Raw genomic sequence first — 13,683 nt, forward strand, 5'->3', positions numbered from 1 at the left:
TGAAGAGAGAACCCAGACTCTTCAATGCTTCGTTTGCTGATGTGGTGTTGGAATTGTAAGTGGTTTGGAAGTTCTCCATGAAGGAATTAGTATCTCCAATCAGTTTATCGACTTTTTCGGTCGTGGACATGCAAACCTCAGCAGAATCGGCGACAGCTTTATTTGATGTTTCAACAGTAGCAGAGTGTTGTTTCATGATTTTCTCAAAGAGAGACTCAACAGCTGCTTTGGCGTATGCATCAGTAGAGGAAGATTTGTTAGAGAGAATCAGTTGATCAATCTTTTCATGGAGAGACTGGAGTTTCCCTTTCGTAACTTGCACCTCATCTGCACTCTCTGTCCTGATTTGGAAGGGACTGTAAGTAAAACCCCCAACATCTTCGTCTTATTCATCACAAAAAACCATATCTGGATCATCACGGTTAAGAGGGGAAATAGGAAGTGAAACATGAGTGGAGAAACCTGAGGTTTGAGCCCCCGTATCAGATACGTTGACCGAAACGAAAGGTGGGATTGAGGTAGTGACAAAACCTGAAGTCTTTGCCCCAGCATCAGATGCGTTGACATTGACGAGTAGTTCGCTTGTGGTGGTTGTGGCAGTAGTTTCAGTGTAGATGGGTGGCGGCTGGGTACTAGAGGTGGTTGTTGTAGAAATAATAGGTGGTGATGAAATAGGTGGTTGAGATGAAATGGGTGGTGGGCAAGGAGCGATGGTAATAGGAATAGTAGTGTGAGTAGGAGAAGGAGGTGGAGTCGGAACAAAATCATTTAAAGGTACCTCTTGATGTGGGGAAGGTGGAGGCGAATCACCACGAAGCGAACCATCAGATTGAGAACTTTCGCTTTCGGTTGATTCTTCTGCAGCTGGATCAGAAGGAACGTACTCAGGATCGCTTGTTGAAGATGGGCTGGGCTGCAGGGTCATCTTTCTGAGCTCTTGCTTCTTTGGAGCCGAAGGAGCTGCAGCTTGAGTCTTTCGCTTCTTAGGAGTTGGAGTTGGAGAAGATTGACCTTCTTGAACCCCTTTCTTCTTATCTCCCTTCTTGCCTCCCTTTTTGGGTTTATCAGCTTCATCTAAGGAGCGTTGCATCTCAGAAGTAAGCTCCCTAGGACCCGAAACTGGTTTCTTCTTGTACTCAGTGATAATTTTGCTAGCCCCAGAAACACATCTGTACATAGACTCCGGAATAGATCCCACAAATAAAAACTTCGAACTATCAACGATAATAATCTTCGTAGTGTGGAAGGTGGCAATCGACGACATTAATGAGTCCACCATCACCAGAATATTGAACTTTTCTATTGCCCGCTGCACCACAATCGTCCATAAACGTGCGCAAAAGATCTCGTTGTGTCGAGACGAAGAATTCATACTCTGCACCAATTAAGCCCAAAGAACGGACCCATAATCAAGGTTAATCCCATGGTAGAGACCATAGAGGATTGTCATGAAAGATTTGCTAGCACAATCGGATCCAGTTACTCTCTTAGAGAAAGCCTTGAAGAGAAGAGTAAATAGACCATTCCATTGGGGCGGAAGACATGACTTCTTGAACCTGGTGATAGTGGTGAGAAGATCAGTATGCCCCATTCGGTAGAACATGTCGAAGATCTGGGCAGTAGTAATAGACTCCGGATGCACCAATGAATCGACATTGTTTAGCCCTAGAAGAGATCAAAACCTAGACCTTGAGACCGAGTGTTTCTTATCAAGAACTTCAAAAATGATCTTTTCCTCCTTCTTGACATACTTAGCAGATGAAAACGCCTTCGACAACAGTGACATTGGAACACATTCAACCTTGGTTAAGGCAGTAACCAAAGGTGAGTACTTCAAGCACTCGACAATGGGAAGCAGGAACACGTCATATTTAAACGGAGCCAAGTCGAGGATCAAGTTCTGGTTGGGCTTGATGGTGAGGAAAAAGGACTGAGCAGTGTGGTCTTGAACATATGATGAATCCGCCATTGTTGCAGTTTGTGAGGAAGAAGATGAACCGTAAGAGAAATCGCCTTTAGGTTTCTTGAGAGTATTGAGAGTGGTAAATAGAAATAAGGGATTTGTGAGATCCTTTTATACGATGTACCAGGAGAGAGAAAGATCTTTGATGACGATTGCGTGATTTTCTCTGAAAAGATGCCTGAAAAAGCACAATGTGACAACTGTTACTCCGAAAAAGGTGTCAGGCGGCGTGATGATAGAAATCGTTTCAAATTCACGCGCCTTGTGGTTCGAAATCTTATCCATTCCTCCGCCTCTTCATATTTTTCCCTAACGCTTCATATTCCAAGTAAATAATCTGAGAACTTTTTGCCTTTTGAAATACAAGACCACCATATCATTGAGAAGCGAAACTGTGAATCTGAAAAACACCATAAGGACCATGAACTCGATTTTTGGAAAATCATTAAGATCTTCGTGCAAGACTGTGCCAAAGAAAAAGAAATAAAGCAAAGTATATATGTGGGATTTAGTGATGTCATATAGGACACGAAACTGAGGATCCCGGGCACGAATCTCTTCCTTCAAAGTCAGGAGAGACTGAGAAGTGTCTGTGAGGTTTCCCGTTGAAGTACGACCAAATGTTTGTTAAGAAACATTGAAAGGCGTCTTTTGAAATTCAGGCTTCTGAGGTGGCTTTCGCTTCAGCCAAACTACGAACTTGATATAAGACCAAAAGTTGGATGAAGTACTTGTGTGGCCAGTTTAGCCTATAACATCAAGTAGGTTTGATAATTATTCAGTGACTTGGTAAAAGTTAGAAATCTCAAAAACAAAAACGAAACTGGATCTTTTGGGAAGAAATGTCTTAGTTTTATACAATTCCATAAAGATCTCGCAAAAAATAAAATAGATTCCTTGTTGGTGAAAAACTAGAACATTCAATTGTTCACCGTCAATTCATTAAAGGTGTTGGATTGTGGGTTTCACTTAGCACGTGGTAAAACGAAACTAACATCATCAACACAGATGTTGTGTAACCGTAAATCTCAGTGGTAAATGCTGAGAGTCTCAAGGGTCACGTTTATGAAACTAAATTGATGGAGAAAAGTGTTGAAGTGGTATAAGAAACGAAAGTACCTCTGCTATACGAAAGTGACTAAGCAGATAACTCTTAACTCAATGTGAGAAGAGTAAGGTAGCTCATGACTTAAGTGAATATAGCAACCTAATTGGGAAGAAATGATTTGTATATATCGAATCGATAAGGCTTCACTTTAGAGTCGTTGAGGCTTTAGACAACATGCAGCAGCATGCTTCTAGGGACACTTAGCTAATACATAGATAAAGAATGTTATACCTGCCCTTTCACACAAAACTTTGCCTCCAGGATCATCTGAAAATATTTTTGGGTTTTTGTAATATGTGAAAATAAAAGAAATAGATAACATAGAGAAATTTTTTTGTATTTTGAGATTTTCGAAATAAAACAAAAGGAAAATATTTTTGTATTTTATTTTTCTGAAAGATAATTAAAAACAAAAAGAAAAATCTTTTTGGATTTTCTGAAAATAAATAAAAACAGAAAATATGCAAAACAAACTTTTAGAATGCACAATATACAAAAGATACAGAAGTTCCAAACCACAAGTGAGAAGTGAAATCACTTAACCAACTGTTCACTTATTAAGAATGAGTGAAGCGAATAGGAGCGAGTGTTCATTCCATTTCGTGTCCCGAAAAAGACGGAACGAAATAGAGCGAACGTTTGCCTCATTTCGCTTGATCAAAACTTATGTTGCGAAAGCGAAAGTGATACTCATGGAAGCGAAGGTGGTTTCGGAACTGATTCAGCTTCCATCATTCCTAAGCCTTGGAGTATTCTATTAAAGGTTGCTTCAGGCAAGGCTTTAGTGAATATGTCAGCTAATTGATCAGCGGATCGAACGAAATGAATCTCAACATTACCATCTTCCACATGATCTTTGATGAAGTGATACCTCAGTGCGATGTGTTTCGTTTTTGAGTGTTGCACTGGGTTGTGACATATGCGAATTGCGCTTTCAGAGTCACAGTAAAGGGGGATTCGCTTCATGTTCATGCCATAGTCTCTTAATTGACTTTGAATCCATATAACCTGTGAAGCACATGACGCTGCAGCAATGTACTCAGCTTCGGCTGTGGATAAGGATACACATGTTGTTTCTTAGACTGCCAGCTGACGAGTTTGCCATCGAGAAATTGACATCCGCCAGTAGTGCTTTTTCTATCCATTCCACATCCTCCAAGATCAGCGTCTGAGAATGCTTGAATGAAGAACCCTGATTTTGCAGGATACCATATACCAAGAGATGAGTTTCGCTTCAGGTATCTAAAGATGTTCTTGACAGCCACCATGTGAGGTTCGCGTGGATTTGCTTGAAACCTGGCACAATAACAAACGTAAAACATAATATTTGGTCTACTAGCTGTTAGATACATCAATGAGCCTATCATTTGACGATAGAGAGTCATATAAGCAACCGGTTTTTCCAGAGATAGTGTTAGCTTCGTTCCGAATGCCATTGGAACCTTCACTCTTGAGTATCCCATCATTCCAAACTTGGTCAGTAAGGTCTTTGTGTAAGCTTCCTGATTTATGAAAATGCCTTTTGGTCCCTGTCTTATATTTAGTCCAAGGAAAAAGTTAATTGGACCCATGGAACTCATCTCAAATTTAGTCTCCATCAACTTTCTGAATTCAACTGTTAAGCTAGGATTCGTAGAGCCGAATATGATGTCATCGACATAAATTTGGACGATCATTAGGTGGTCACCCTCTTTCTTGCGAAAGAAGGTTGGGTCAACCGAACCTTGTTTAAATTTGGACATTTTACGAAAGCGAGTTAGAGTTTCATACCAGGCCCTTGGCGCTTGATTTAAGCCATAAACTGCCTTGTCCAAAATATAGCAGTGATTGGGATACTTCTCGTTCACAAAACCCGGTGGTTGCTCAACATATACGGTTTCTTCTAATTCTCTGTTTAGGAATGCACACTTGACGTCCATCTGAAATAGCTCAAAGTTTTTGTGTGCTGCGTATGCTAAGAAGATTCGAACGGATTCTAACCTTGCTACTGGAGCGAAAGTCTCTTCATAGTCGATCCCTTCTTCCTGACAGTATCCTTTCACCACAAGTCTCGCCTTGTTCCTTATTACATTGCTTTCTTTATCCATCTTGTTATGAAATACCCATTTCAGACCAACTACAGATGCATCCGGTGGTGTGGAAATCAATCTCCAAACCTTGTTTCGTTCGAACTCATTGAGTTCGTCTTGCATAGTATGTACCCAATCAGAATGATCAAGTGCAATTTTAACAATTTTTGGTTCTATCTTGGAGACGAACGAATTAAACATACAGTATTCCACTTGTGAGAATAAAGCAGTTTGCTTTGCTTTTAGTTGAGAGCGTGTTAGAACTCCCTCAGACGATTCACCAATAACTTGTTCTTTCGGATGATCTCTGGTCCATTTTGTCAGTGGAGGGTAGTTTGGATCATAGGAAGGATCCAGTTCAGCATTTACTTCTTCGAATTCTGATCGAAAGTCCGAATCATCATTTGTATCCTTATTCTCCCCCTCGAATGATGAGTGGTCCTTTTCTTCAGGAATTGAGGTATCTCCTGCGAGTGGAGGTTCAGGAGACACGATGGGAAGTGAGTCATTTGAATCAGAGGGTGGATCTAGAGAAAGAAACGGAGTATAACCCTCCTCCAGTGATGGAATGTTCGTTTCTTGTGGAGTTGGTGTTGGATTAGTGTCTAAGTCCATAACTATAATTGGTATGTACTTGACCCGCTTTGGCATGGTCAATTTGGGTTGCATGGCATCAGAACGATTTGGATAGACTTTTGTGAGAAAAGGATATTTATGATTTATTAATATATTATAAGTTCTAATATATTAATATGAAATCATATTATTTAATTAGTATTGATCAAGAGTTAATTTGGAATTAATTTTGTGATAAAAAAGAGACTAATTAAATATATGGGGATTGATTGTGTAAATCATTCATTCTTATATGTGTGGGCTTATGATCCATAGTTCTTCATGTTGGGCTAAACCCATGGAGTAACCCATGGATACTCCATGGAGGTTTTAACCCATGGAGCATGAAGAATATGGAAAGACATGAGTTACATGGTGTAACCCTAATAGCCACAATATATAAATACCCCATAACTCAAGAAAATGGTGCCTAAGGATTCATATGAGAGGGCTAGCCGATTTTTAGCATAAAGGACTTTTCTCTCAAGTTATTCCAAGTTGTTGGTGATGTTGTGTGAACCATTTGAAGTGTAACACTTGGGTCACTAGGCTCTTAAGCTCCATGGAATCAAGCTACAATAAAGAGGTATGTTATCCTAACTAGTATCTTGTATTGGTTATGTAAATTGCATGCTAGTTATAGGTTTAATGCCTTGGAACCCATATCCATGTATAATTAGTGAAAACATAGATCCAAGGTATTTAGGGTTGTATGTGCACCATAGGATGTTGTAGTATACTAAAACCCATCAGTGGTATCAGAGCCAAGGCTTGTTTTCATGTTATACTTGCTGAAATGGCTGAAAAAAGAAGTTTTTTGCTGTCTGGACAGGGGACTCGACGAGTCCGTTGAGGGACTCGACGAGTCCATGTACAAACTCATCCAACTCGTCGAGTTTGTTCTTGCACTCAGCGATTTGGAGCCCCTGACAGCATATCTTCGAGTTTTAAGGCTGGAATTGGACTAGAATCATTACTCTTAGCTGTTTTTGAATTTATAAACCTATTTTTGATGTGGTAATGTTCATTCTAATCTAATTCAATAGATAATTGTCAACAGATTCATGTTTTGTATTAGTTTAATGGTTAGGCTAATTACATGAAAATTGTTTGATTTGAATTATCTTGTTCTTATGAGTTGTTTAGGTTAATAGAAAAATTATGTGATAAATACTTAAACCCTAATAAATGATACGGCTTGGACAGGACCAATACCGAATACAAAAACTAACTAATAAGCCCAATGACGCAACACTAAATACCCAACAACCTCATAACGTGAGAGCGTGTTCGAGGAAGTTTCTGGGCAAAAGACACGACCTCACGATGTGAGCACCTCCTGTGCAAGTATTGGGCTCTTTGATTGTTGGCTAACTTGGTCTTGGACTTATCCTTTGGTTTGGTCTCATAATGGACTACATATTTTAGAGTAATGGACTTTTGTTTGGGCTTGCCTTGCTGGGCTTGCCCTAATGGGCCTTGGATGGTGAATTGGGCCTTAGTGAGCCTAATGGAGTTTGGCCTTGATTGGGCCTAATGGGTTTGGGTCAATTGTGGGTTGGTTAGTTGGGCCATTAATGGGCCTAGTGCTTGGGTGTAGATATGTGTATTGATGGAGTTTAGTTTTGGGGTTTTGGTTCAGTGTTTAGAGCCAGTTCGCAGCAGAAGAAGCTGTAGGGTTCGTCTTTCTTTTGAGGTGAGTTACCTTTCCTGTATCTGTGGATCGAATGCGCCAATGTCAGCCCACTAGTTGATGTTTTTAGTAAAGATGATTGTCTTTGTGATAATTGTCTGGTATGTCAGTATTTGTTGAGGTTTCTGTGATCATTTGCTTATGATATTATATGGTAGTGGTAGGGGTGAAATAGACCTGGTATCCGGTTGAAATAGACCGAAGGTTAGGTCGGGCACCCATATATGCCCGGCAGAGTAGGTCGAGCACCCAGATATGTTCGGCAGGGTAGGTCGGGCAACCAGATATGCTCGGCAGGGTAGGTCGAGCACCCATATATGCTCGGCAGTATGTTTGTTATGTATGTGGTATGTTGGGGGAACTCACTAAGCTTTGTGCTTACGGTTTTCAGTTTGTGTTTCAAGTACTTCGGTTTTTAAACAAGGGAGCTCCAGATGATTGTAGAGCACGCACCACATTTTTCTATATTTTATAATTTACTCTAATTTGAAATGATGCTAATACACTTATTTCTTTAAATTTTATGGATGTTGTTTTTGGAACACTGTCTTATTAAATCAATAATGAAGTTTTATGGTCTTATTTTTGGGACGTTACAATTACGATTTTAAATGTCTGATGAGTACGCCCCACATACATAGACGTACGTCCCGCGTACTACGGATTGCCCTAGTACGCTAAGCGTACACACGTACACATGGCATACTCCCATTCCTTCCAAATTTTGATTTTTCCATTAGGGCTTCTCATGACTACTTCCTTCTATTCGGGGACCAAAATGACATAAATTAAAACCATAAGGATGAATTTGAAAGTACCTGAATACCGGGGTGTTACAAATACACTTAATCTTCTTCAATGGTCCAAATAATCGACTTGTTTAGACTTCATCTTCTTCAATGTAACTTGTTATTGAACTAATTCCAAGTCTTTCTCTTGTATGATCAATCCTTGATTCCTTCTTCAATCCATTCTGAAAGAATAATACATTACCAAATGAAAAAGAAAAAACTAAAGTCCTTTGTACAAATTTGCACACTTGTGAATTGCACCAAAACTCATAACCAAAAATTATAGAAAATGCACAAATCGTAGAGGAAATATCGAGATTCCATTCCGAAAGAATCGAAATTCGAGATTCCATTCCGACATAATTGAGATTCTAGATTCAATTCTGGCAGAATCTAAAAGTTTGAATGACATTGCTATTTGTTACCTGAACTTCTTGCTTCCTAGAAGAGAATTTATTTCCTTTGACTTTGGATCTTCAACTAACGAGGTGGGGCTGGACTTCTTACTTCCTAAAAGATAAGTAACTTGCATTATTTACTTTGAATCATTAGTCTCTAAAAATGCACAAAAATAGTTGATTTTTTTTATAAAAGTAAGTTACCCTTTTGAGCTGAATTGGAATTTAAGGTTAGATTTTGACAGAATTTGAATTCATGATTCAATTTTGGCATAATTGAAACCCAGTCTCAGGAGTCACTATTATCATGAAGAAGATGACCTTGCCAAATGGTGATGATGGATTAGACTCTTTTCCTAGAACTCGTTTGTAAATCAACCCTTTTTGTTCCATTTCTTGAACGAATTTAGCTGTTTTTGTTTCATCTTCTCGTATATGACATGGCTTAGAGTTATAAAAGTTTCTCCTCCACTTCTTGTTTCTACCTCGCAGAAAAAGAACAAGTTGGAAGGAAATATTTGAGCATGTAACAAATCAAGTTGATCTAACTATGATATAGATGGATTAAGTAGATAAAATTTGATTCATAAGTTAAAGTAACTGAAAGTTAAGAATCAAGTCCTTAATAATCGACTTAACGGCCTATAAAATTTAAAAAAAAATTAGATGTCTAAAAGTTGTTTTAAAAAATAAATAGAAAAGTTCTCGGCTTTCATGAATCTTGGAGTTCTCAAATGATCTTAACTCTGTGTTATATATATATATATATATATATATATATATATATATATATATATATATATATATATATATATATGTATGTAACCGGCCACTAGTTACAAAGCTCCAATAAGGTATCGAGAGGGCTATCACAATCAGGTGCGAAGTAATTAGCCCTATTTGTAAAGTATCTCTATTCCTATTTAGGGAGTGAAGGCTAAAAATGGCTTTATGAACCGTTCCGTTCGCCACGCACCGGCCCCATTCACTTGCTTATCGTAGAGGCTGTAAGTACACAGTGCCCCACAACTATGAATAGTATAGTGGGGTTGAAAGACAAGAGTGCCCGCCCCTTCTTTCTCAAGTAGGCTACTTTTTCCGGAACACAGTCCGAGATAACCGTAACCGTGTATATATCTAAATATATCTTCGATGTGGTCTGTCCGCTTCAACCGCTCTTTCACCTCCCAAAGAGGAAAGTTAGCTTGATGAGCGCAGATGAGGAAGCGGGAGCAAGAAAACCAAGAATATCTTTCTTGTCCTTCTACTTAATGGGCAAAGAGAAGCGCTTTTGCTACTGAGAAAGCGAACGGTCAGCACGAAGGTTCAAGACTTAGCCGAACGTTAGCGAAGCTAGATTCTCATAGCGAGGCGCTTCGAGTTAGCGAAGCGCTGTAGTAGGGCCGAAGCCTTAATAAGAAGGGCTATAATGCTGAGCCAAGGACGCTCCGCCTTATCTATAGAAGCAGTCAACTGACTTCTAAACGAATTCGCTCCTTGGTTTGGTAATGGCTTAATCTATGGATAGAAAGCCCTATGATGGGAAACTACCACGTTAGGTTTGGAGAGAGATAGGACCGATTATATAATAGGGGGAGCAGATGCAAGATTTTTCTTTCAATAGTCGGCCAAATTACTACAGGATCATCGGTCTACTCTACCTCAGTTCACCATTTCGAACCTTATACAGAAGGTTTTTCCATACCAGCTCCTTCTACCTATACCGCAGTTGAAGCACCTAAAGGAGAATTTGGTGTCTTTCTGGTCAGTAATGGAAGCAATCGTCCCTACCGTCGTAAAATAAGAGCACCTGGCTCTGCCCATTCAGAAGGACTCGATTCTATGTCCAAACATCACATGCCAGCAGATGTGGTCACCATCATAGGTACTCAAGATATTGTGTCTGGAGAGGTGGATAGATAGGACTAAGGGAATAATCTTGTTTGGTTTGGTCAAAGCAATGACTTGAGTGAGTAAGGAAGTAGGACCTTCTTACCCCGGCTGTGAGTTATTAATGACCCCTCTCTGTCTCTCCCCCGCGCTGTGAATGAAGTGAGTAATTCGTTGGTGCTTGCCCTTCAGTAAGTAGTTCGGATGGCTAGATACATGCTACGCTCTGCCACGCTTGCCTGATCGCGAGAAAGCCTTAGGGTAAAATAATCTTGAACAACAATTTGAGAGCATCTTTGTAATTGAAAGAAGGGGCTAACCTGACTTTCACTTTCATAAAAAGAGAAAACTGGACTTGCACTTTAAGAAATGGAATTGCGATGAGCCAGAAGTTAGAATCTCGCCTAACCACCTGTCTCCGTCTCCTGTAGTTCCCCCCAGAAACATCCGTTTGCCTACTTCTACTCTGGCCGGGGGTAACAGTCATTTTGAGAACCAAGTGGCCCTTGAGGAAGACCTTTAGAAAACCCCTCTAACTCGGGGAAAGGAATTCAAGCCCATAAAATGATTCAAGTCTATGATAGGTACCAATAGTCTTTATGGCGTTCTTACCCCTTATGCAAAGCACCAATGACTTCGGTCTTCTGAAAGGGGCTTAGGGCATATCATCAAAGAAAGAATCCCGAGGAAGGGGGTGAAGCTGAGGTTAGAAACGGTTTCTCTCGCTGTTACTAGTTCTTCAGTTGTTGGTAGTTCCTCAGGTCAGGTTGTTTATTTTTCAGAGCTTTTTCAATTCTTTCAGAACCTTTCGTATGCGCCTATTGGAAGATTTGGGCTACCTCCTCTCTTTCCGATCTCATTCAGATAATAAGCCAGTCCGGTTTATTAGATAGTGAGTGGGTAAGAGAGGTGCTTGGTCTATCTCCGAATGTGGGCCTAGAAGCATTAGCTGAGTCTCTTAATATTCCTGAGGGTTCTCAGGATAAAGACAGCCTTAAGGTGCTAACGGAGCTTCCACGGTCTCAGTCCATGAAGGTGCTTGCTTTATTGGTTGGCAGCTTGGTTATAGTCGTTATGAAGAATGAAAGAGCGACGAAGGAGCTCACTTCCACGACATGGGAAAGGATCATGGGATGAGGAAAAGAAAGAAAAGGTGCAAGGTGAGGAGATATCGAGAGGTAGAATAGGTGAAATGAGTTCAAAGGAATTAGTTAAGACACGCTTCTTTAGCACAGGCCACAGAGTGAAGTTGGAAGGTTCAATGAACTACGTGAAGGGGAAATCTTGGGCGCTATTGTTGTCTATATACAAGTGGCGTAGGCGAAGCTGTGGCGACTCGTGGAGTAGACAGCGAGCTCCGCTTGAACAGAAATCAGCAAGCTGCAAGCACTACTCCAAAAGCAGTGAGCTCCGCAACAAAAGCGAAGCGAGCCGCGGTAGCCTATTAAGTTTTTCAGTTGCATCGTACCGTACTATGGGAGGGATCCGTACCTCCTTTAGATAGAGCCCCCTACTCCTAATGTAGAGCTAGAACTACTGCTACCGTGGAATCCGCGGTCACACGTAAGTATCTCGCCTTCCAAAAAAAGCGGCTGCTAATTAGCACTAATGCTAATGGGGACCATCGATCAAGAAGGATTTCGGAGACTGCAATCGAATTGATCAAAAAAGAGAAATAGGGCCAAATCTTCTAGTTGCGCCTCTAACCTTACTATGCTACCCTGATAAAAGGTCGAATTCAGCAGGACTGCAAACACGAAATGCCGATCAAATCCGTTAAAGGAAGCCTAATCAAAGCGGGCAAACAAGAAGATCTGACTGAGTTGATGATGGACCGGATCTCGAAAGGCGAGAGGCTTTCATAAAGACGTATGAGAAACGGAGGGTCGAGAGAGGCTTATTGCACGATCCACCCAACCGCTAATAAATGCTGCATTAGATAAGAGAGTGGGAGGTCGGCCCCCGCCCATCTGGAGGTGCACACCCATTTATGAACATATACAAAGGTCTAAAGAGAGAAGTCCATGAAGAACTACTAAATCCAATGACTTTGATTTGTTCGTACCATTCTGTCATCGATCACTGCTGGGTCGGTTGGTGAGTCGCCCAAAAAAAGAATCGAGAAAGGTCAAGCATATATGTTTTATGAAATGATCAGCGGTTTCATTTATGTTATGCCCTGCATCGTGTTCGTCTGTGTTTATTGAGCTTTCAGCGCCATGCGCTTTGCTTCGCTTTATAAAAGAGAGAGAGCCTTGTCTTGAGAGTGAAAAGAAAGGGCAAGCGATAGAAAGGATAGTCCCTCGCGGGTTCACGAGAACTACTAGAAAATGGTGAGATCATTAGTGAAAGAAGGACCAACGACGATCCTATCCTAAAGGAGAAGAAGGAGTAGGAGGAGTCAGTTTTCTTTGAAGATCGAGGAATCAATCTCCCAATTATGCCATTCGGAAGAAGTCTTCTACAGAGGGAAAGCCTGTTACGAGTAAGTGGAGAGGAAAGATCTCCAGAGATTCTTATCTCATTCCATTCCAGTGGCTCAACCAGTAACCAATGGCGAAAACTAAAAAAATCCATGGTTTCCCGGTAGAACCCTATTTCGCCCAAGTTGTTTCAGAACCGGAAAAAAGAAGCGGTTTTTCGCACAGCTTGCGCATAGTGCAGGTCCCACTTGTATATCGTATTTGGCCGAAGAAGCATCTGACAGGTTGGAGTTCTTACCTTCTTGGGATTCCATGGACCAAGATCTGCTTTTATTATATGGGCAATACCGATCTACTTTAGTAGATCATATGGATGTAGAAAAAGCTTCTCATTTTGATGAATTGGAAACATCTCTTTTCCATTTCTATTTACCCAGTTCATATCTTTGTTTCGTGTGTTCCTCGGAGGAATTCGATCTCTTTAATCTCGGGATACCACCTAAATAACTATAACTGCGGCGAGAGAGTCAAATAGGTCGGGAAGAAAGAGTTTGAGGTTGGGTTGGATGACATACATCTTGGTTGGTCCCACCACCACTAGGGATTGGACATATATAGAATCTTTCTTCTAAAAAAGTCTTATTATATATATATATATATATATATATATATATATATATATATATATATTCTTATTTATTTAAATAGCTGCAAGACCACAAAACAGGGTGAA

General features: G+C 40.4%; 1 pseudogene; it reads left to right on the top strand.

Annotated features, from left to right (window-relative positions):
- Positions 1-12,869: 12,869 nt before the first annotated feature.
- LOC145117046 (putative mitochondrial protein ymf1) lies at positions 12,870-13,457 on the top strand (annotated as a pseudogene).
- Positions 13,458-13,683: the final 226 nt, after the last annotated feature.

This window comes from Lactuca virosa, chromosome 5 (assembly GCF_052849685.1).
Source record: "Lactuca virosa cultivar CGN04683 chromosome 5, Lactuca_virosa_CGN04683_v6, whole genome shotgun sequence".
Taxonomy (NCBI): domain Eukaryota; kingdom Viridiplantae; phylum Streptophyta; class Magnoliopsida; order Asterales; family Asteraceae; genus Lactuca; species Lactuca virosa.